This window comes from Lissotriton vulgaris, chromosome 3_1, assembly GCF_964263255.1.
Source record: "Lissotriton vulgaris chromosome 3_1, aLisVul1.2, whole genome shotgun sequence".
Taxonomy (NCBI): domain Eukaryota; kingdom Metazoa; phylum Chordata; class Amphibia; order Caudata; family Salamandridae; genus Lissotriton; species Lissotriton vulgaris.
Genome location: NC_141689.1, coordinates 469,226,277 through 469,249,961, shown reverse-complemented (window position 1 = coordinate 469,249,961; position 23,685 = coordinate 469,226,277). Strand labels below are relative to the sequence as shown.

Genomic DNA, 23,685 nt, shown 5'->3' with positions numbered 1-23,685 from the left:
CGGCAATCAATGGCAGTCACTGTGGTGAGAACAGTCAGGTTCACCAGAACTTCGCATTGACTACCAGCAAGATATTGCCCTGAAGAGGCCTGTTCGCAGTTTTTAACAGCACAAACCTTAAGGATTTCTCCTTTTCTTGGGGAGAGAGCTTCACTGATGTCACACCAAGGGTCCATGACCTGATGGCTACCTCTCACTTCAGTAGAAACCAGGAGGGCTCAGTCAGGGCCATTTGCAGGTCCAAGCATCAAGGTAGCTGGGCAAATGCAGGGAAGCTCCACAGCTTATGTTCTTGCATCTCAGAACAGGAGGTCAGTCAGCTGACCCTTGGAGTCACTTCAGCCTGGGATGAAGAATGCAGGTCCAGTCTTCCTTCTCAATAAGCAGGGCAGCAGACAACTGGGCAGCATCTAAGCAGTCCTTCTGGTAGCAGGGTAGCACAGCTGTCCTTCAGTAGTATCCACAGTTTGAGAGGTGTCCTGAAGAATTGGGTTGGAGGGTCCATGATTTATACCTGGTGCCCACTTTGAAGAAGACGTTTCTAGAGAATTCCCTTTGAAGTCTTTGAAGTTTCCTGCCTCCCCTGCCCTGGCCCAAGCTGCGTGCATGAACAATGCACTGGTGACAAGTACTTTGTGTGAAGGAAAGGCGCAGTCTATTCAGATGTAAGTGGGGCTACTCCCAGCTCCGCCCGGAATCCTGCCAGTTGATGGCCCATCCATGGACAAGTAATCCCTCTATTTTGTGGCTGTCTGGGAGGAATAAACACAAAACAACTGCTAACTACACTGGGTCATATGACCCAGGAACAGGTTGCAGGTACCAAATAGTTAGGAAAGGAAAATGACAATTTCCTAAAAGTGGCATTTTTTAAATTGCTACTTAATTCTGACTTTACCATTAAAGAGGATTTTTAGTTACAATTTCTCAGACAGCAAACATGACATGCCTATCTGCTCCCATTTAAAAGTTAGCACTTATTACATGTAATAAGAAAACCCAATGTTATTCCATGGGAGAGATAGGCCTTGCAGTAATGCAAACTGATTTTATGTGTTTTTCACTACTAGGACATGGAAAACCTAAAAGGACATGCCCAACTTCTTAAATAAACTGCACCCTGCCCTATAGGCTGTGGGGGAATTGCCCTAGCAAGTGACTAATATGTATCAAAACGTTTGTTTTGCCAGGTCGAAATGGCAATTTAAACTGCACACACAGGCTTTGATGGAAGACCTGAGACATGTTTAAAAGGGTTACTTCATTGTACCACACAATTAGTGCTATAGGCCCACTAGTAGCATTTAATGTACATGCCCTAGGTATATGCAGTACCACTTTCAGAGGGACTTGCAAGTAAATTAGAGGTGCCAGTTGGGTGTAAGCCAATCTTTCCATTTAAATGAGAGAGCGCAAGTGCTTTGGTGCTGGTAAAGTGAGCAGAGTCCAAAAAGCCAACAAAAACAGGTTCAGAAAACAGGTAATCTCGGCCTTCTGATATACCTCCGTAAAAATATTGCTGTCCAGATATTTTCATTTTTGATTTGTGCATTTGGATCATTAGAGAGGTAATTTAGCTTGGGTAGACATTGTTGATATGGGCTGAATGTTTCTGGATGACACTTAAAAATGGCGGATGTGTTATAGTGATGATGTAATATTTCATAAACCCTAAGACCTATATACTTCATTTTGGTGTGAAAACATAGGTTTTGGGGTCAAGTGGTCTCACAGAGGCAGAAAATAACTCCTCACTGCAACCCTTCCCCCACTAAAAAAATTGTGTCTTTAACAGAGGACAAAGAAATGAAACAAATAATAATGGTTTTTAATACTTTTATGTATACATCAAACAATGTTTATCGCTCCTGTTATGTCCACATTTTCATACTTCACATTATTTATTTATTTCAGCAATCACTCGTGGTACATTTGGAGATTAGTGAACATTTGAGACAATCAAATTGCCAGGTTTTGCAAGTACATATGGTTGTATGACATTACCATGCATTACTTCACCACGCATGTTTTTACAATGCAGATTTTAAAATGCATACCACTACCATGCAATTACACTCACATCTGAAATACCTTTACCATGCAATCCACTACCACACACACTTTTACCATGCTTACAGTTACAAAACAAGCATTTACAATGCAATGGCCTCAGCATTATTAAAGGTAGAGCTATTGGCATTGCTCGACTTATTTTTTATTTATTTTTTATTATAAATAAATGGCATTGTCATTTACATTGCCAATAGCTTAATCGTTAAATAAATGGCATTGTCATTTACATTGTGTGTGAGAACCGGAAGTCAAATTTTTAAGCACAATAGTGCTACGTGTCAAACGGTTATACTGAGTTTTGCACTGCAGTGCTCACTCTGCATCGCGCTGCGTTTGACACTGCACGCTGCACTGCAAAAACTGTCGGCAGAACCGGGCTGCACAAAGGAGGTCGCATTCAATATTGCATAAAAGATCCCATTGTTTATCGTTCCGCGTGCCAGTATACGTACTGCACTGCAATGCACACTGCATAGCCAATCGCAGTTAACTTCCTTATGCATTCACTCCTATGAGTCGCACTGATGTCGCACTGTATAAAGTACTCACCTCACGAAGCTATGCTTCAAACTACACTGGGCTGAAAGTCAACTTGCATAAACCAGTGTATCGTAGTATGCCGCACTGTGCACTGCACTGTAGAGACAACCCTGTAGCACCACCCCCTCCCCCACAAAAGAAAAGAAATGATGTATTCTACTCGGTAGTGTATGCTGAATGTTCGCAGTTGCTCCCTTCTTTCGTGTTGGCCCATCCATCCGCACCGCTTTACTGCTCGTGTGCCCCTCTCCCCCCATGGGCGGCAGCCACGTCTTCAATACACATTACCTGTCATAGCTTCCACAAGCGCCTAGATAACCCCCATCCTGGCGGAGTACCCCCACCAGAAACATCACTTGTTCCGTGTATGGGTAAATGTTCCTTCATCGACACCAAACAGCGCCCAAAGCCACAAGTAACTACTTGTAATGCCCTCCCCTTTCGAAAATGTAGCGCCTGGGGTCCCGAGAGTTGTGCGATTCAACTGCAACTCACCACGCTCTGTGTCAGCACTGCATAAGGTTTTGCACCTCTATTATTTGACTAACACTCATAATTTCTTTCCACCCTCTACCCAAATCACTGCCACTCTGACTGTACTGCAATACACTAGGCGCTATACGAACAGATAAGTACCCATCCCTTGAGTCTCGCGGCCCACACAGTTGCACTAAACCACTCATAACTCACCTCTCCTTGTCCCCCCCCTTCTATATCACCTCAGATCTCACCTGTGTTCCTTACTGTTCTGTATATGAGCATCTAGGCGCTATATGACTCCACTCACTGCTAGGCTCGCACTCGCAACCTCTACAGCGGCCACCAAGGCGAGAGCGGATGATAGATCGCATCTCCCCTATCTCTCTGAATTTACTGCACAACACCTGGATACCTGGGAGTTTAGGCGCTATATGGCTCGATGTCTCATAGCGTTGTGTGCGAAAGTTCATTTTCTAGAAAGTTTCTTACCTCGTAAGGTGTGTCTGTCTCTTCCAGACCCCCACACATGAACAGAGTAGCGCCCGGACGCCCCGACTCGAGACGCTATAGGACTTCTGGCCGCTCAGACTGCGGGCGCGAGGAGGTGGCTGGGGCCGGGACCGATGTATCCGATGGTGTGGGCGAGCAGCAGCCGGAGCCGAGAGGAGCTGTGAGCGCATCTCCACGCCCTCCTCAGCTGACCCGAAGCCTGCACTCCTCCGAGCTCCCGTCTCGGCTCTCTCTTCCCTTATGTGCAACCGCACCAAAGAGTGATAGGATGTTGTGAGCCCCCATGCTCCTATTCGGGTTACATTAAATCTAGCAGTAGAACCGTTCTCACACCGTTTAAAATCCTCAACGATACATCCTTTTCACGCCCAAAGGCAGACAAATCCTGACTTCACTCTTAAAAGCCGTACTACGATTTTTTTTAAAGAGGTGTGCACATTATTTTCCGGGATTTAAATAAATAAAACAGGCAGACAGAGCACACTGCAGTCTTCTGGCAGGCGGCGACGGGGATGCAAGGGCCAGACGCGGTCGGGCAACAATGGCGGCCCGCAAAGCTCCAAACATTTTCGGATTCGGGGGCGTGTTTTGGCATTCTGAGTGACGGATGACTTCACAGGTGGAAAGAACGCCAAAAACACGCCCCCGAATACGAAAGAGATGGGGCTTGATTGGAGTGATGCCCCTCTCCTCCAATGGCTGGACTCCGTTTAGGAAGCCAGCCAATGGAGGAGAGGTGGAGGAGAGAGGCGGGTTCAAGCCCTGTCTCAAAAACATTAAATCTCCAACCAAAGACTGCGCAAGCGCAGCCTTTAGGTCCAGTGTAACACTGCCACCTCCTGTTAAAAAATGATACAATGAATCTTAAAACACTATTGTAAACAAAATATATATACTTTAAAAAAATTACATTTATGTTGATTACAGGTTTACTTTATGGGGGGGGGGGGGGAGGGAGGGAAGATACTCAACCCCCCCTCCTTTAGGTCGAGCATTCGAGACCTCTTGTATATACTTTAGTATATACTTGTTATATATGTGTATGTAATTTGTGGGCTCTGGAGCTCAGCCCTAGGACTTGTCTGCTTCCGCTTAGGGACTCTTTTTTCTGTTCAACTGCCTCTATTTTTCTTTTTGTTTAACCCCTTCCATGCTCATGACGAACTCAGCTCGTCATGAGGCACAGTGGAGCTGTGCTTATGACGAGCTGAGCTCGTCATGAACAATGGGGTTCAATCAGGATCAGCACAGGAGGGGAAAACCATTAGCAGCCAAGGTGTTAAAACACTATTTGAAAATTAACAAGATATACAAAATACCAGCAATACAGAAAAGATGTAACAAATAGAAGTATAAAGGAAAACATGGCTAGTACTATTTAAAAACATTGAAAGCTATTTTAAGTTTTATAGGGAGTAAGGAAGGAAGATGAGGAGAGGAAGGGAGAGATGAAAGGGAAACATTCTTACACATTGGTATAATAGAATAGTGCATATTACAGAGGAATGGGAGTGCATTTCTTAATTACGTATAATAAGCCAACAAGGGGAATCAAGTGGAGAACAGATAAAGCAAGAATTCAAGAGGGTTTCAAGTTTTCAGAATTTAAACAAGATTTATTTGTTAAGACAAGCTGGTCTAAATAATTAATAAGGGGTAGCCAAAAAAGATCTCTATTAACCATTGGCTTACAGGAGGAGGCGAAAGCAATGTCAAGTCAATGAAAATTGCAGACTATTCCACCAGTGATGTATAGAGAGTTTTGTAAGGATTTTCCATTTGAGAGAGATATGTTGGAAAGCTAAAGCAAGCATAAGGTCGAAGAGACCATGGCTATGGGAGGGTAGTTCTAAGGAATTAGAAAAACTACCAGAGAAAAGAAGAGGAATAGAATATAAAATGGAAATATTAAACAGGCGAGAAATATAGGACCAGACTAGAAACCGAAGGGCAAAGGAAGAGAAGATGCATAAGGTTAGCATTAGAAGAACCACAAGTCCAACAATTAGAGACCTCTTGTATATATTTTAGTATATACTTATATGTGTCTTGATAGAAAACGATCAGTAGAGGTCAGTAAAATACCAGAATTGCTTTCTGCTTGCTCAACCGCCTCTATTTAACTGTCTTGATAGAAAACGACCAGTAGAGGTCAGTAAAATACCAGTATTGCTTTCTGCTGAGGGACTTTTTAAAAACAAAATTCTGCAACTGCCTCTATTTAACTTTCTTGATAGAAAACGACCAGCAGAGGTCAGTAAAATACCAGAATCACTTTAGCTTTCTCTAGATTCCAATTTCATAGAAATTGTCTTCCACAAGCACCCATAGAAAATAATATTTTTTTCAAATCTTGTATTTTTAGTGATAGGACCACCGAAGGCCCTGATTTTATATTATAGGCAGAGCTTTGGACTATACCATTTCTCGACAAAAAGCAATATTTCTCTCCATGTGTTCCTATACCAGGCGTGCCACGCAGTCTGGTGCTTACTTTCCCTCCATGTTAAAGAACAGTAGATGTTTCAGCAGCCAGGCTACTGTGCTACATAGCTAAATACATATAAAGTCGCAAAGTTGAGACCAATTGCATTGCAAACGCTAGTTTAATTACCCATAACAAATATAAACTACTACCCACATAGTTACAAATACAAACACATATGCTTTGTAAAGACTAACGTGGTAAAGACAAGCCTTGTAAAGGTAATTCAGATGTAAAAAATGAGTTGCAATTGCATTTTGTGGTAAAAACTTTGTGGTAAAGGTTGTTCCCCATACATGGATGTGTAAGTTCTGTGTGTAGAGGCTTTAGAAATTTCATAAGTTTTAGCACCTTATTAATATCTTCCCAATCAAATTCACACAGATCTTTCTCTACATATGCATGATCCAAAATATGTACACATCTTCTAATCAAGTAAAAATCTCTTTTAGTGTGTCCATACACAGAATATGACATCTGTGGAAGAGCTTTGCACTGAAGATCGTCAAATGTGGGACAGGCAGAAGTAATTTTATACATATGCACAATGGTATTTTTTTACATCTTTAAAGTCACATTCTTCATCTGTCTCAGCAAATCCTATCTGACAGAGACTTCTAGCTGCAGATTCTTACTTTTGAATTTCCCAGGCATCAGGCTAGATCCAGAAATGTTTGCTGAGCAATAACCCTTGTGCGCACCATCAGGTGACTCAATTCAGCTCCGCGTGACGTCACCGGCGTCGGTAGCGGCAGTTATGATGGTGCGGAGTCTATATAGTGCTTTTTGACAGCTTTTTTTCTAGAGTTTTGTCGAATTCAGCAATTTTTCCCATTTCGTGTGAGAGGTATACCTTCCAGGAAGACCAGTTTCAAGCTGTGCGGTACCTGCCACCACATGATGTCGGTAACCAATCCCCACCTCGTGTGCCTTTGGTGTCTCGAGCACAACCAAGACTCAAAATCATGCTTGAGTTGCCGGGCCATGGCTCCGACTGCCTTGAGGGAAATGTAAATGTAAATGTAAATGTCAAGGTATTTGTAGAGCGCACTGTCACCAAGCGGTTTCCTGGCGCTATTACTCATACCGCTGTGGAACACCTCCTGGCTTTCCCTGTGAAGTGTCCACTCCTGGGCACCCCCAGGGTGAAGCCAGGCATCCACAGCGCTGTTGGGGCCGGTGTGGAGGTTAAGCAAGCTATTGCCCAGAGTTGCAGCGTGAGACCCATGATTAGAATAGGCACCGAGGCGAGAAATCAGGTCCGAGGAATTATGAGCCCAAGACCCGCCGAGGCGGGAATTGAACCCTGGTCCCGGACCAGAACTCTGCATCAGGGTCTGCCGCTCTAACCATTGAGCCACACTCCTCCACAGGGAGCAGAAGATGACGCTCCAGCTGACACCATAGAGAGAGACTCTGTGGATGTCCTGGTCCCGATTGAAGAAAAGGACGACACGGGACAGCTCCCAGAGCCCTAAGGCCTCTTCCTCCCACTTGAGGTCTTCAGGACACTCGGGGAAGAGGTGTAAGAAAAAGAGGAAGTCCAACAGGACTTAATCTTCACCTCAGCTGTCGTCTGTCGACGAGAGAGGTAAGGAACACCGACGCTCTAGGCACAGTTCACGAAGCTGCAGCAAGGGTTGACTTTGCACCTCCTTCCTTTCCAGGAAGCCGAGCGCCCCCCACTCAAATAAAATAATTTAGCGAGGCCATGCACCACATATTTGAGTGGGCCGACCCCGCTGGTGAGCCCTCGGGCCCCATCGGGTTCAACGCCATAGGCTCCAGCCACAGTGGCGGTGGGGCCTCATGGATCCGATCCCGGATCCGGGTCGACACCAGTCGTGCCATTGCAACCTCTTCCGGTGTCGGACCAAAAATAGGTGTCCTCAGTGGCGCCAGCCCCCTCTTCACCCCTGACGACACGAAACGACGATGCTCGACGCCGATTGAACCCACAGGTTCTATGTTGTCACCTGAGCACTTTGAGGCTGTTCAAGGCTCAGGAGAGGACTGGGAGGGGTTTCTAGACCCTTGGGACACCAGGATGACTCTGCAGAGCCTTTGGACTGGTATGGGATATTTGCAGAAGCCAGTGGACTGGACAATTCCCCAGATACTGGCATGCTCTTTCCACCAACAGTGGCTATGGAGAAGGGGGCATCCTATGCCATGGTATTTAAAAGGGCAGCTGCAGTCCTTGGACTAGGGCTGCCCTCAGTACAGGTCAAGACTAATCTTCTGACTGAAGTGCTTCAACTTGGGACATCCACTTCTGAGCCCCTTTTGCCCTTTAATGAAGCACTGACAGTCAAGGATGGAATAGATGCAGAAAAATTCACCATATGGTGCGGCCTGGTTATGACGCATTCGCTGGGCTGATCAATTTCAATGACAGTGGCATTGAGGCTCCACGCCTGGCTAAGAAGAACTGGCTTCTCGGGCGATGTCCATTACAATCTGATGGACTTGCTCTTTGATGGAATCTGTTTTTTTGGGTAAAAGGCAGACTCGGCCCTGGTCAAGTTCAAGGACACTCGAGCTACAGCCAGAACCTTGGGCTGCTCCTCCACCCCTCATGGCCAGTCTTCCTTTCACCCTTTTCGGGACAATGGAAGGGGTTTCCATCCACGTCAGCCCTATCCAAGTCACTATCCTCCACAGTCTGCCCAAGCCGTGCGAGGACATGGATGGAGTAGCATTCTGATCCAGGAATAGAGGCCAGAAGTCATCGGCCACACTGCCCACAACAGCCGCACCATCCAAGCACTCCTAGGCTGGCTCTGCAGGACCACACTCCTCCAGTTGGTGGGAGAATTTGTCATCATCTCCCCCATTGGAGATCCATAACATCGGACAAGTGGGTCTTGCAGATCGTGCAGAAGGGCTATTCTCTTCCTTTCCTTCCATTCCTTTCTTTTCCACAACCCATTCTGCCAAAAAAGGAACTGTTGACGGGGATCATCTGAGATTGCTCCAAGAAGAAGTTACAGCTCTCTTGGCCAAGGGAGCTATAGAAAGTGTCCCGGTTTCAGAAGTAGACAGTGGTTGGTATTCCCGCTACTTTCTGATTCCAAAGAACAACAAACTGTTACGCCCCATTTCGGATCTTCAGACCATCAATCACTTCCTTAAGAAGGAGAAGTTCAAGATGCTCACTCTAGCTCAGGTCTCGTCTGACCTAAGCCAAGAAGACTGGATGGTAGAGTTGGACCTGCAGGATGCGTATTTTCATATCCCCATCCTGTCGGGCAACTGGTGTTACTTACGGTTTAAAGTAGGAAGCGAGCACTTTCAGTTTACAGTGCTCCCCTTGGGCCTTACAAGTGCCCCATGGGTGTTTACCAAGGTGATGGTGGTCGTCGCAGATCATCGGCACAGGTTAGGGGTGTCGGTCTTTCCCTACCTCGACGACTGATTGTTGAAGGCAACCTCACCCCAGGCAGTCGTATCCCACCTTCAGACTACAGCGGACCTCCTGCATCAGCTGGGGTTCTCAATAAATGTGCCGAAGTCACACCTGACTCCTTCTCCAATTAATCACTAAGAGGAGCGTCTCCAATGGCTGGACTCAAAAAGAGTGTTGTTGTCATACCTTGACCGCTCAAAAGAGTTTCGGGTAAACGACCAACTATTTGTGGGGCACGCGGTAGAGAAGAAGGGAAGGGCAGTGCAGAAAAAGGACCATTTCTCACTGAGTCGTTCTCTGCATTAAGATCTGTTATGCCCTGGCAAAGAAGCAGCCGCTGAGGAATTAAGGGCCCATTCCACAAGGGGAAATGCCGCGACTACGACCTTGGCTCGGGGTGTCCCAGTGCAAGACATCTGTCAAGCAGCAGTGTGGGCATCTTTGCACAAGTTTGCAAAACACTACTGCCTGGACGGTCAGGTCAGGCGTGATAGGCTCTTTGCATGCTCAGTCCTACAGGCCTCCCTAGGATAGGATATTGGTCTGCATACCACCGCCGGGATGGTATGGCTTGGGTATCTAAATCAAAGGTAAGGAATCTGTAGCTAGAAGTCTACCAGATAAACATTTACTATCCTTCAATAATGTATTATCTGGTAGAGACTCCATCTAGCTGCAGATTCCTTACAGCCACACCCATGCCACCATGCTATAGGAACCGCAACGTCATAACCAACACTACCGACGCCATCACGACGAGCCGAACTGAGTCACCCGAAGGCGTGCCCAAGCAGAATTGCTCAGCAAAAGTTTTCAGATCCAACCTGACGCCTGGGAAATTCAAAGGTAAGGAATCTGCAGCCAGATAAGGTCTCTTCCAGATAATGTGTTACCGAAGGTAAGTAACTTGTTCTTTAGAAACTTAAGGGGTTCCGCAGTTAACGCTCCAAGCTTTGTTACAATTTTGCTCACAGTGACATCACCCGTACAAATATGTGCCTTGATGAGAACGTTGGGCACCTCTGAGTCAAGTTTTTTGTACAAAATAGGAAGTAGGATTAAGGGCCTTTTCTTGACTTTTCCATTGCGTATCCATAACATCCTTGACTTAAGAACATTGCAACAGATCTAAGTAGCACAATAATAACATCTGTATCATTTGACAGTACAATGACTAGATTGGAACCATTTAGAACAGCTCACTCAACATGTGGCACAACGCGAAGGCCAGCTTCCTCCAATTGCTGTTAAGTTCTTGAACAATATGGCCCATATCTTTTGAATATATATATGCAGGCGCCAACTGCTCGTTGACAATCATTCCACTTGCAATAATTGGAACTTCAGTGTTCACTGAAGCATCAGCAATGCTTTGATGAGTTAACATCTCCAAGATCATCTAGTTTAATGTTGATGACCAGAATGTATCAAGTTTAACAGGTTTAAGTGTAGAATTTTTGATGCAGGCAAGATCAATTGTTCCACTTGTAGACATTCATCTGATTCTCTCACTTTCTTTGGTAAGATAAGTCAAGCTATCTGTCAAAGACAATGTGCTTTTCTAGCAAGGTACACACTGCCTTTGATATGTGTAGAACAGTCGGAATGACCTCTCTGAAGTTTTGCATGGATGCCATCTTAACCATTCGCTAAAGAGTCCACAACTACAACAGTTTTGTGCTTCACTGGTTTGGTTACAGCATCTCCATTAAATAATGCTTTTGTTGGAAGAAGATCATGTGACAGAAAGTCCTTGATAAATTCACCCCTTTCTTTTGCTACATCCATCTCTCTATGTGCTTGCTAAAGAGTTTTCTTGTAACCCTTTTGTAGTGGCTGGTTGGAGGAAACTCTTACCATGGCAATAAAAGCGTGGAAGTTTTGCTTCAGTGATAAAGTCAAACGCCTTTTCTTTTGAAATAAAAATCTTGTGCTTCAGTTCTGCGTATAATTTCGATCCATGTTCCAGGACATCTAGTAGACGTGTCTTTATATCATTATCCACATATTGTTTCATCACAAAGTTGTGTAGTCCACAGGCTCAGTCATTTCAAAGGGGTTTCCTTGCTGCTGCATGAAATGAAGAAGGCTGTCAACATGTTACTTAAAATGTTTCCCCCTCTTTCCCACAAGTTCGCAGTGAGGAACAGTTTTATGATGGTCCATTAATTTTGAATTTGTCTTCTCTCTGAAAGCATTGCAAATAGAAAGGACTTGATGGTAAACTAGCTGATATTGAGCAACATATTCACTTTTACGTGTCTGACCAACAATCCCCTTGTAGCTTTTCTATGATCTCTGGGTCATCTGTACTCAGTGATTCCACAGTTTTCACATGCAGCTTCCTATCACCTTCCTAGCATGTACCAAGTTTTTCACTAGAGTATCATGAGTGAAACATTTCACTAGTACTTGCAAAGTTCTGATTTTTATTCACATTCTTTGACAAACTCTATGAACTTGATTTTCTCATTTTGAACTAAGTGCATTTAACATTGCCTGGCTTTGCATGATCTCTTTTGAATGAAGTGCACCCTGCACCATGTTCAATTGTGAGATAAAATATGCAAAACCTAATTTGTCATTCTTGTTCCAGAAAGCATTCCAACGCAATGTTTCTATAGCCTCAGATATGATGAGCATACCTTGTATCAAACAAACATCATGAATTCTGCTCAAAACTGACTGGACAGTTTTGCTTCCAAAGATTTCAGCCTCAATAAGTGCATCGTCTATGCCACATCCACTAAGATACCTTCATGTACAATGCAATGCAACTTTTGTCATGTAGAAAACGCCTATCATTGGATAAATATCATCAAATTCTATTGGATTGCTCATAAAATATAACAGCTACATAAAGGAAAACCCCTTCATTGCAGAAATCGGCAGAATAGGCTGGTCTTCAAGCTGAGCACACACATTTTGAACTTTTCTAGAGCTGTGTCTACTGTTGCGTAGTTCGAGACTAGAGATCGTATTACAGGTAAAAGCCCAACCTTCTTCAATGAGATGGTACTCTGGGAGATCAGAGCATCAATTCCAGCTTACAGAGGAACTGGATTTTCTTCATCCTTCAGTCCGCACCAAATAAGTGATATGATAAATTCAGTTAAATCAGCTTTAAGGACAGCAGCATCAGGTAGAATAAGAGCCATGTACTCAGACACTTTGAAACTTTCTTATAGACTGGGACAGGTTGATGCCTTGTACTGATTTTGTACACGTTGGCAAGGAAGTTAGGTCCTAAGTTTGCAGCTCCAGTTGTTTATGCCTACCACTGACACAGCTTGTTTTACAGCAGCTACTTCATTGGTACAGTCTTGAAACAGCACCACAGCACTATCATGTGTGCTGGATGTCCCATACAAAGAAGAGAGGTCTTCAAAATTAAAATTATCAAGAACAGCAATTGTAAATCCTTTCCTGGTAAAGTGACTTCGAAGTGGGATGCTGTTGGAGTCACAAAATTTTACTGCATGAGCTGCTAACAAGTTCCTGCTCCATACTATGTCATTATAACATGTTGGTACACAAATCCTATTAATTGAAGTGATTAGCTCTCTACTTTTGCACTTGTCATAGATTGCGTGGGCAGTCATCATGTGTAACAGAGTTTTCTTTTAGTCGTGATGTAATTCATAAAACATGAATTGGAAAACACGGTACACCTGCATATTCAGTTTTAAGCTTTTGTGTACTCCATCTTGCCATATTTCTGCAGTATCTCAAACTCTCTTCTGTTCAAGTACAGTTGATTTTAGCTTTTCTTTCACATTAGTTTTGCATATGACACATTGTTCTTTGTTGAAGGAGTCCTCAGATCTTGTAGTTAGCAATACAACACTGTCAGGAGGTAAAGATCCTCTGCTACCACCTTCTTTGCTCATATTTACTAATTTGAATAACCGGAAAATCTGAAACAAAAACAATTCTAAAATAAATTACTAATATGATGGCTCAAACACATAATTATTGAACCGCCATTTTGGTTGCTCTGAGGTGTTATTTTCTGTCTTTATAAGACTACTTGACCCACTGCAACACAATCGCTATTTTTAAAAATCTCGTCTAGAAAAAACAGGAGCAAAAGTGATGCAGATAAACAATGGGGTGTCGGTGGAAAGAGGAGTTGGTTTGACACATTTTTTGTTACCACAGATAATAAAGGTCTTCCATGGCCCACACATCCAGTGAGAGATGCAATGACCAACAATATTCAAAGACTATGGTGCAACAAGCATTTTCAAAACGACTTTTGCTCACAATGTTTAATTTATCCGAGAAACAACGTGGGAAGGAGACCTGTGGTTGCGATGAATCATTCCCCTTTAGCTTATGGATAATTTATTAGTTTACTGATTGATTTCATAGAGATGCCATACTGCAGAGTATACAGAATTATACTGATATTAAGGTGCATTTTCTTAAAATACGAAGAGACCTACCCAATGTGCAGATGTGACGCTATTACTGTGGTGAAACTGTTGCTCAAAGGACAGATCCCATAGTACAGATGTACATAGAGTGTGATCAGGGTGAACATTTCAATAAATGAAATCATAAAACTAATATGTGAAGCTGTTGGCGTTTCCCAGAGACTGCATTGTGCTCATCACCCGCAATCTTCCGACATGGTGGAAAGACTGAATGATTATTATAAAGAACAGGCTAGAAACGTTGAGTGCATCCACGACTTTGAAACGGCCACATGCCCTACCTCAGGTGCTAATGAATATCCATTGCAAACTGAACAAGAACCAGACTTGTCCTCCCATAAAATTCTTAAAGGGTTGGCTGATGTGGATTTCTGGCATGACTGCAACTCTGTTGCTTTCCGCAGCAGATGATTTGATAATGGGCTATTGGAAAAGACGATCTGATATGGTGCACACTGTGTATCACCAGATTAAGCAAGCAACCTAATACCTTCAAATGCTGGCCGTCATAGTCTAGAACCCAACGATTAGGTTATAATCAAGAACCATGTTCAGAATAGCAGTCAATAGTCCAGCTGGAAGGGGCCCTAACAGATCCTGCTAGTAATGAACAGTGCAGTGGAACACCAATGTGGGTACATGCATCCTATGCTAAGAAAATGAAAGCATCAGAGGAGGCTGGTAAAGACCCGAAACTTCAACGGTGAGCTACCCTAGTCAGTGGACTCGGCCAAAAACAAAAATACAGGCAGATGACAAAATCACTGAATTTGGTACTTGTACTATTGGACTGATCCTGGCATTTTTTATGCAAATATTCATTCTAGTGAGAAACAATATGTCCTACACCCACTAATGTTTCAAAGGATGAAAGTAAATAACTATCACCAAAATTCGTATCCGGAAAACATATATATACAGCTGAACCAAACCTACAATTCGGTTATGAATGTGTCTGACTGTTGAGTGTGCACCCACATGTCAACCTCCTTAGTCAAAGGAGTTACACATGCGCAAAGGCCACTTTATTTTCAATTGTAGTGTGCTATTTACCTTTCTTAGTTCACATACTGGTACCCAGGATCATTTTGCACAAAATCAAGAATTTGAAGATGCATATATATAAGAAACAGAATTCCCTATGCCTAAAGATGTATAATGTATGCTATCCGAAGAAGAAAAAGAACTGATCAGCACAGGAAAAAAGATACAAGGCATTACCCACATATACACGTGAGGGAGTTATGGTTGCATACTAAATCCATCTAGAGGGAAAAGGCTTTGTACGTTTTATTCTTACCCTCACAAAAAACTAGTTAGACTTGACTATTTTTTTTACTCCTGTCTCAATTACCTCAGGTGCAACTATTTCTGTATATCCTAGAATTTCATCTGATCATTCGCCGTTACTACTAGAGATTGATATGGCGCTAAATAAACCTAGACAAACTAGCTTCACATTTGACAGGAAATTAATCTTTAATGTCGAGTTTAGAGAACACATAAGGAAGTGGATGAAACTATATTTTGAAGAGAATAAGGGATCCAGCTCACAGGCTACAATATGGGACACTTTTAAAGCTGGATTTCGGGGAGAATACATAAGCTTTTCGTGTAGGATTAAAAAAAAATCTAAACAAGAGTTAGATAGATTATACGAGCAATTGATTCATTCTGAAACACAGCTAATGCAGGAGATAATCAACAAGGGAGCAGGTCTAACCACATTGGAGGATAAAGTTGCCAGGGATAAAGCGAAAATATCAGGTATCTGGGCAGAGGAAAATGCTAGGAAATTTCTCTCTTCAAAAATGGATAAACATGAATACGGAGAGGCAATTGGGAGAAAATTGGCGATTCAACTACGTATTAAAGAGTCGGCCAGAAATATTGTTCAAATGAGATATTCTGCAGGGGTGGTACAATCAGCACCACAAGAGATACTTAAGATTTTCCAACAATTTTATTCTGAGTTATATAAAGGACCATCTGTTCCAGGACCAAACTGGAATATAACACTAGTAGAAGGCTTAAAAAGGGTGGACTCAACTGATTCACAGTGGCTAGAGGACACAAATACAGAGGAGGAGCTGGATAGGGCTGTTAAAAGTTTAGCCAAAGGTAAAGCTGCTGGCCCTGATAGACTACCCAGTGAAATATATATACAATTCTATCAGGATATTAAAAAAGAACTTTTAAAAACAGTGAGAGAAGCTCAGGTGGGAAACCCCCCAAGAACATGGGCAGAGGCTACTATTGCAGTCTTCTGTAAAAACGGTAAACCACAAGAATGCGTTGGGTCATATCGACCAATCTCGCGGTTAAATTCCGATAATAAAATATACTCTAAAATCTTAGCCAATCGATTGTCTGATTGTATCACCCCTTTAGTATCACAGCATCAACATGGTTTCATTCCCAGAAGGAGGACGGGAGAACACGTCAACAAAGTCATTTCTTTATTTGACACTGCCTCAGTACATAAGAATGATCTAGCGTTGATTCTGTTGGACGCGGAAATAGCGTTTGATCGTGTGTAGTTGGAGTACCCTTGGGAATTAATGAGAAAAATGGGATTCGGGGTGAGAATTTATTAGAGCAATACAATCTTTGTATTTAAAACCCGTCGCAAAGATATCAGTTATGGGCCAACTCTCTGACAACGTCATTATATCACGTGGCACACGACAAGGTTGCCCTTGCTCCCCCCTTTTATTTGCTCTTTATATAAACCCTTTGATCGAGCTATTGAGTCAAAACATTTTGATTCCCCCTTACAAAGTTCAGAATTATTATTTTTCTGTTTTTGCTTATGCTGATGACAATGCAGTGGCAACAACAGCAATTAAAGAAATTGAACGACTAGCACAGGTATTTGGCCTTATAGCCGGCTATAAATTGAATGAGACAAAAACCCAAATCCTCTGCTCTGACACGATTATTTGGCAAGATAGTAGGGTGGTTAAAGAAGTGATGTATTTGGGAATTCTAATCAGGGCAAATATGACGGAACTAGTGCAAGTCAATTGGAATACATTAATGGCAACAATTACGTCATCTCTGGATAGATGGGAAAGGCTGTATCTAACCATTATTGGACGATCAAATGTGATAAAAATGAATATACTGCCAAAGGTTTTGTATTTGTTTAGATCTATACCTTTAGAGATAACTAAAGATAAAATACAGAACTTGCAATCTAAATGTGGGAAATTTATATGGAGCCCAGGGAGACCCAGAAGGGCAATGAAATACATGACGCTGCCAGCTCTAAGGGAAGGAATGGGGGTACCTGATTTTTTTTCTTTATTACATAACTTGTTTTTTATTGAAAATGAAAGTTCTGATAATAGGAGTAAATGAAAGTGATGATGCAAACATGTCAAATATTTTTGATATACAGCTAGGGACAAATGCAAAGCATATTTTAGTCAAAGAAATTGATGGGAGCTATTTCAAGTGAACAAGGTTCAAGGTAACCATGGGGGCTTTCAAGGTCTGGAAATGGTTCATGAAAAATATGGATTTATCAAGAGTGTCATATTATACTCCGCTTAATGTGCATAGGATCTTACCAGGCATTTTTTCTGATGTAATGTCTAATAAGTGGCAGCAGAAAGGCATTAAGACTTTAGGACATATTGTTAATAAGAATGGGATGTGTAAATCTTTCGAAGAGATTAAGGATGAATATTCACTGCCCAGATGGTATTTCTTTAAATATCTACAAATTTGGGATTATTTAAATCGAAGGGGTGGGAACTTAATTCAACATCAAGTCATTGAAGAAATTAGTAGATCAGTTAAAATTGGAGTGATTTATCTATCCTTGGTCTCTGCTAAGAAAGATGATCTAGAAAAAGTGCAGTTGAAATGGAGAGAATCTCAAGGAGATCTTGAGATTGATGTAGAGGATCTTTTAATTTTGTCAAAGGAGGCGCTCATGTCTGCGAATTTGAAAGCTCCGTTTTTTAAATCGCTATATGATTTATATTATACGCCCAAGCGATTGGCAAAATGGGCAGTGGGAAATGAAGGTAAATGTTTTCGTTGTGGTGAGGAGGATGCTGGGGCGATACATATTTATTATAGTTGTGTTAAGTTGAAGGGATTTATTGAGCACTTGGAAAAATGTATCTCTTCAGTGATTAAAACAACAGTAGTTATCTCTCCAGCAATGATGTTGTTAGGGAAAATTCGAAAAGATAATAACATGGAAACACTTTTTCAAAATCAGCATTTTATTTTCTTTGCGATGACAGTTGCACGTCTATGCACCGCTAGGGAATGGTTACAGGAAAAACCACCGGACTTTCATCAATGGCGTGCTAAAATGCTGAGTTTATATAATTTGGAGTGGAGTTTATTTTCAATTAAAGGATCAAAGAAAAAGAGACTGGGTTTTAAAATTTGGAGTGCCTTTCAAGACTACTATGAATCATGAGCTTATCTCTCCTGAAAGCTAATATATGGACATTGTTATTTGATGATGAATCTGATGTACATCAATTTGAGATATTGTTTGCAGTTTGTTGTGCTAAGAACAATAAAAAAAATAAACAAAAAGAGGGAAAATGCTTTGCTACTTATGCATCCAGCTTTGATTCTATGACGTGAAAGAGCAGGGTCACTTTGCATACCCACAGGGGAGCCTTGAAGGTGAGTGAAAGTAACTGCACACACACTTTTAACATGGCAAACTAATTTATGCGCTAGAATGAGAAAAAGATTTACCAAGTTAAGTATAATGCTTGCAGAAAGGAAGCGTACTTCTCACTATCAGTTGGGTGAGATGGCTCGTGTTATCTAGCCTTAATATTGCAACAAATATATCCCACTACACAACTGAGGAACATCCATTTCTATCACCAAATGAGGGATGTAGGAGAAGACATTTGATAGATTTTCTCAGCAATGGCACCTCTAGCAGGGGTAGTACTAAATGTAGTAAGAAAAAGGAAGCAAGCTCAATTAATAGAGAGAATGGCAAAGTAGACCACTGTTACTTAATTGCTTAATCTAACATCACTGAAGAAATGCTTATAATGTCCAGCATTAATCTGTAGGGCAGAATTACGTTTGATCTAATTTTAGCAAAGGAGAATGACATCTGCCTAGTAATCAACACACAGTGTTGCACGTTTATCCCTAAAACTGCACAAAGTTTGCAAGATATTATATTTGATAACTCAAACGTTTCAAAAGAAGAACCTGACTGGACTGGATTTTGGGATAAAATAACAGGCCAGCTAAGAAGTTGGGGAAAGTGGATCCTAGGCCTTCTGGGATTGTTGTACCATCAATTTCTACTCATAATTGTACTACTTTATATAGAGCCTGGCTTCTGTTCAATGTGTGTGAGTAAGGGAAAGAGTTGTAGAGGTCTCAAGGGTTACAAGCACGAGTTAGGCGATAAGGAGGTAGAAATAGAGCAGAAATATGAATTCCAAAAGGAAGTTAGGCGCTTGAATGGCACTGAGTGGTAAGAAAACTTGACATGAGGGTATTGTAAGCACCTGAGCCGCAATCTAAAACATTAAACCGACTAGATCTTGCTTGTGGTACGTGTTCACACTGCTACAGATAACACACGCTTGAGCTTCAACAACTAATAATTTAGGGTACTTGAAGAGCACAGCTCTGCTGAATGGGAAGACTGGGGAATGAGACATGATGTCCTCGTTCTGGCAAATTTTTTCAAGGTTGCATTTATAGTTGGAAGAATGCATTGTTTAACAAATGTTATCAAATATACTAGGAAAGAGTTGTTACACGTATAATGAATGCACAACTCTTTGTATTGCTTGAGAACTGAACTAATTAGTATATTCCCATTGCTCAACAAGGGTACATCTGTCTGTGTCCAGAGTTTTTATTCAGACATTTTGCTGGAGATCCAAGAGCGATCCTTGTTATGAATTTTAATTAAAATGTGGATGTTGACAATTGCATACACCAGTTTTGTGGAAGGGTGCCTGGCTGCCAGGATGACAGCGACAACTTTAGAAGTTATATCAAAGGAGATTAACTGTTATTCTGCACTGGCAAGTAACATCACTGATAAGCAATGGGCACAATTCATAGGTTTTCCTAAAGTTATATCCACAAACGCTAGACTGAAATACACTCAATTAAATTATCTCCACCATATGTACCCAACATCACGTAGGCTGGTACGTATGTACTCTACTTCCGTTGATGTTTGCTCCAGGTGTCTAGCCTCAGAAGCAAAATTTCCCCACATGGACTGGACATGTCCTCGTCTCTGGACATTCTGGAATGAGGTAGCTGTGACATTGACGGAGGCAGCTGGCACCCCTATAATAGCACAGGGTCTACATTTTTTGCTTGGAGTAATGAAGCGCAACACCCTACGTAATAACCTTAATACATTTTTAGACCTGGCAATGGTACTAGCAAAATGTAGACTAGTTATGGTTTGTAAATCACTGTTGAGCCCCAACACACAAGCACAGCTACTAGGCCTCCGCAGAGCACTTGTAGAACCCAAGACCCAATTATCCAATGCACCACAGATACCCTCCCGGGCTAACTCTGTACAATGGCAGGAGTCCTTAACTGCCATAGAAACAACATTGAACCTAATAAACCCAACTGTAACATACTTACCCTGCACCTTCAGTGCAACATTTCGTAACAATGACACACATAAAGCAAACCCCTATTGAATGTATACCTAAACTCAAGATTGGGTAGGATGGAACTGCATATATAACAGCATGAATTGCAGGGCCCTCCCCACCGGCACTCTAAGGTCGTACTTGAGTGCTCATAACTGATTACACACGGCTAGATATACATTCCAGATATAAGACAGGCGAAAATGGACAACTCCGCACAGACATCAGTTTAATTGATGTGTGAAGAAAATCTAAAGCTTGTGGTATAAAATGTCAATAATCGCTTAAGATTATTGTCTATATAACTGCTAGTCACCCCGCCAAAGCTCCCCACCAAAGCTGCTCTTGTACCCGGTAATGTAACACTAAGCATACCATCATTGATAAAGTTTATTTGTATAACTTGTTGAAAATCAATAAAGATTATTCACCAAAAAAAGGGAGATTAGCTGTCACTACTCCATTTCCATGCATGGACGTCCAGGTTATACAGTTCTGGGTGCAAGATACTGCTGGTGCAACCTAATCGGAGGACAAATCCTCAGTCCTGAAGCTCCACGTACCACACTCTTCAGGTTCAAAATAAAGTCACTAAGATGACATAGACCAAGTTTTACCCGATGAGTGTCTTGAGACCCTTATGGGTGAGTAGTCGTGCTTTACAAGTCACCTGATTGATTGATGTTCTTCAGAACTAGGGTAGAGGTACCAACTGAAAGGCGTACAGGAGCTCCGCACTCCACTAGATACAGAATGCATCACAGAGAAAGAGCCTTTCTGGGAACTCCAGTGCATAAGAGTGGTGACTTTGCATGTGCACCGTGATGGCAAAAAGGTTGATGCACCAAACAAAATCCTTGGGTCTGATAAAGAAAAGAACATGAAGAAGACACTGACAATATCGCACAGACCTAACTGTGGCATAAACCCTTTTAGGACGAAATCCCTCACCCACCAAAGGTGGCATGCTTCATTATTTGGGATTCTCCTCTCAGAGGAAAAACTAGTTCGTCTGAGGGCTACAACCCCCTCTACAGGGCCGGACTGGGACCCAAAACCGGCCCTGTCAAAGTGATTTTGTTACAGGGCCGATGCAAAAACGGCCCTGTAACAAAGACGGCCCCCAGGGGTCCAAAACCGGCCCCCACCCGTGCGGCACACCGGGGGATTGCCCGGTGCCCGCAACGCCCAGTCCTGCCCTGCCCCTCTATGAGAGGAAGGAGCACAGGGATGTTTTGACGTCTATCCTACACGGATATTCTAAATCCACCAAATGCGAGAATAAGTATAGCTGAGGGCGCAGTGCAAAAAATGATTAAACGTGAGGGGAGTGGTGATAAAACTAACTAGAGAGAACATAGGACATACTTTATTTGTATGTTCTCGCTGTCAGGATTAAAAACAGTGCACCTGCGGTATGGATTTAAACCGCATGTGTGAGATGAAATATCGTGGTCAACATGTTTCAGCAGTAATCATGACCACAATATTTCATCTCACACATGCGCTTTAAATCCACACCGCAGGTGCACTGTTTTTAATCCTGACAGTGAGAGCATAAAATAAAAATAAATAAATCTCACTTTGGGATTTTGTTGTTGAAAAGAAAAAAAGAAAAGTGTGCCATACAACTACTTCATGTTGAAGGTGCTGCACGGCACACTTTCAATGTATTAACAGGAACCTACTTGGCTAGCAGACATCTCTAAATTTAGTGGGCAGAGTATACTCACCATGGAGGGAGTAAAGTACTATGCCATGGCAATGGTACCAACACCATCTGCCAAGCTCTCAATCAGCACCTATGTCTGGCTTTGAAGACAAACCCACTGGAGACAGGTATCAACTAGGAGACTAACTCATCTAAGAGTGTTGTTTTGATAATGCAGCGCACCTTCTTTCCGTTTGTGTTTACGTCACTTCTCCTTCAATGACAGCCAGTCCGGCGACTCCAACCGAGGTCTAGATTTTCTTCAGGCTCGACAGTCATGACCGATTCTGGTCATATAGAATTTAGCTTCCCGCTCCTTGATAGTTTTGGGCTGCATGCTTAGGCATGACTAGCACAATTTAGTGCTGAGCTCAGACACCCTGGTACCAAAGGCATATATCAGGGCGGCAAATATTTACATTTTGTTCATCACAATTCATGCAGGTTTTAAATCCTGTTATCTTGGCAGGTAACATTCTATCTCTGAACTTTAGGAAAATGTACTAACAGAGATATTGCCAAGGAGAATTTCTGTCAGAGTGAGCTTCGGATCCATCCTGAAGGCGTGGAAAGAAGGAGATAGTATTTTATGGCTCTAATTATGTTACAAGGGTGTTGTTTCTTGTGCCGACATGGAGCCAGGGGCCTCTAATAGCATGGAAGAACTATTAAGAAAGTTTCCGGATCCAGTCTGGGATATTCAGAAGGTAAGGATTCTGTAGGTAGAATTTGCCATCGGAACTGACTTTTGGTGTTGAAGAAACAAACAAACAAATTCTACACGCTGAATGGCATTCAAACTTTTGGATTGGATGGTTATGAGAAACAAATCTCATGTGACTGAATAAGGATAAAATTAATGAAACTTAGGTAGGGCCTAGTTTCCCTTTTCCAAAAGCATTACATTTGGTGGATTTCTCAAGTGGCAGCACAAAATGTGGGTGTTGGATGTATGCCTCTCAATACTTGTCAAACTTAATTATGTCCAAAGTTCCACGACTTTAGGCTGCGATGATTAAAGACGGTCATGATTAAATATGGTGCATATAATAGATAGCCTTGCAGCTTTCCTGCTGCTTACATTTGGAAAATAGCCAGAGATCTGCCCTCTGCTGCTTATGATTTTGAAACACTCGCTAAAATAAAATGAGATATAATAAACACACTTTAATCTCGGTAAAGGAACTGTGACTAATATTGTTTGAGATTTCTGTGTTAGTATGGCCCACACTACCTGCCAGTTATAGCGTTGTATTCTTGTTTCGATCGGAATCTCTATGTTTCTACTGTTCTTAGTCTAAATATGGAATGCTAGCAAACAACAAATATTTAACTACATAAATGTATACGATTTCCATTATGAGCGCACTACATCTGAGATCATGATTGTCGGTCTA

At 42.2% G+C, this 23,685-nt stretch overlaps 1 protein-coding gene across 1 annotated transcript in view; it reads right to left on the bottom strand.

Annotated features, from left to right (window-relative positions):
• Positions 1-23,685, bottom strand: part of CWC27 (CWC27 spliceosome associated cyclophilin) — a 1,011,903-nt gene that overhangs the window by 145,116 nt on the left and 843,102 nt on the right. The gene's annotated exons all lie outside the window — the stretch shown is intronic.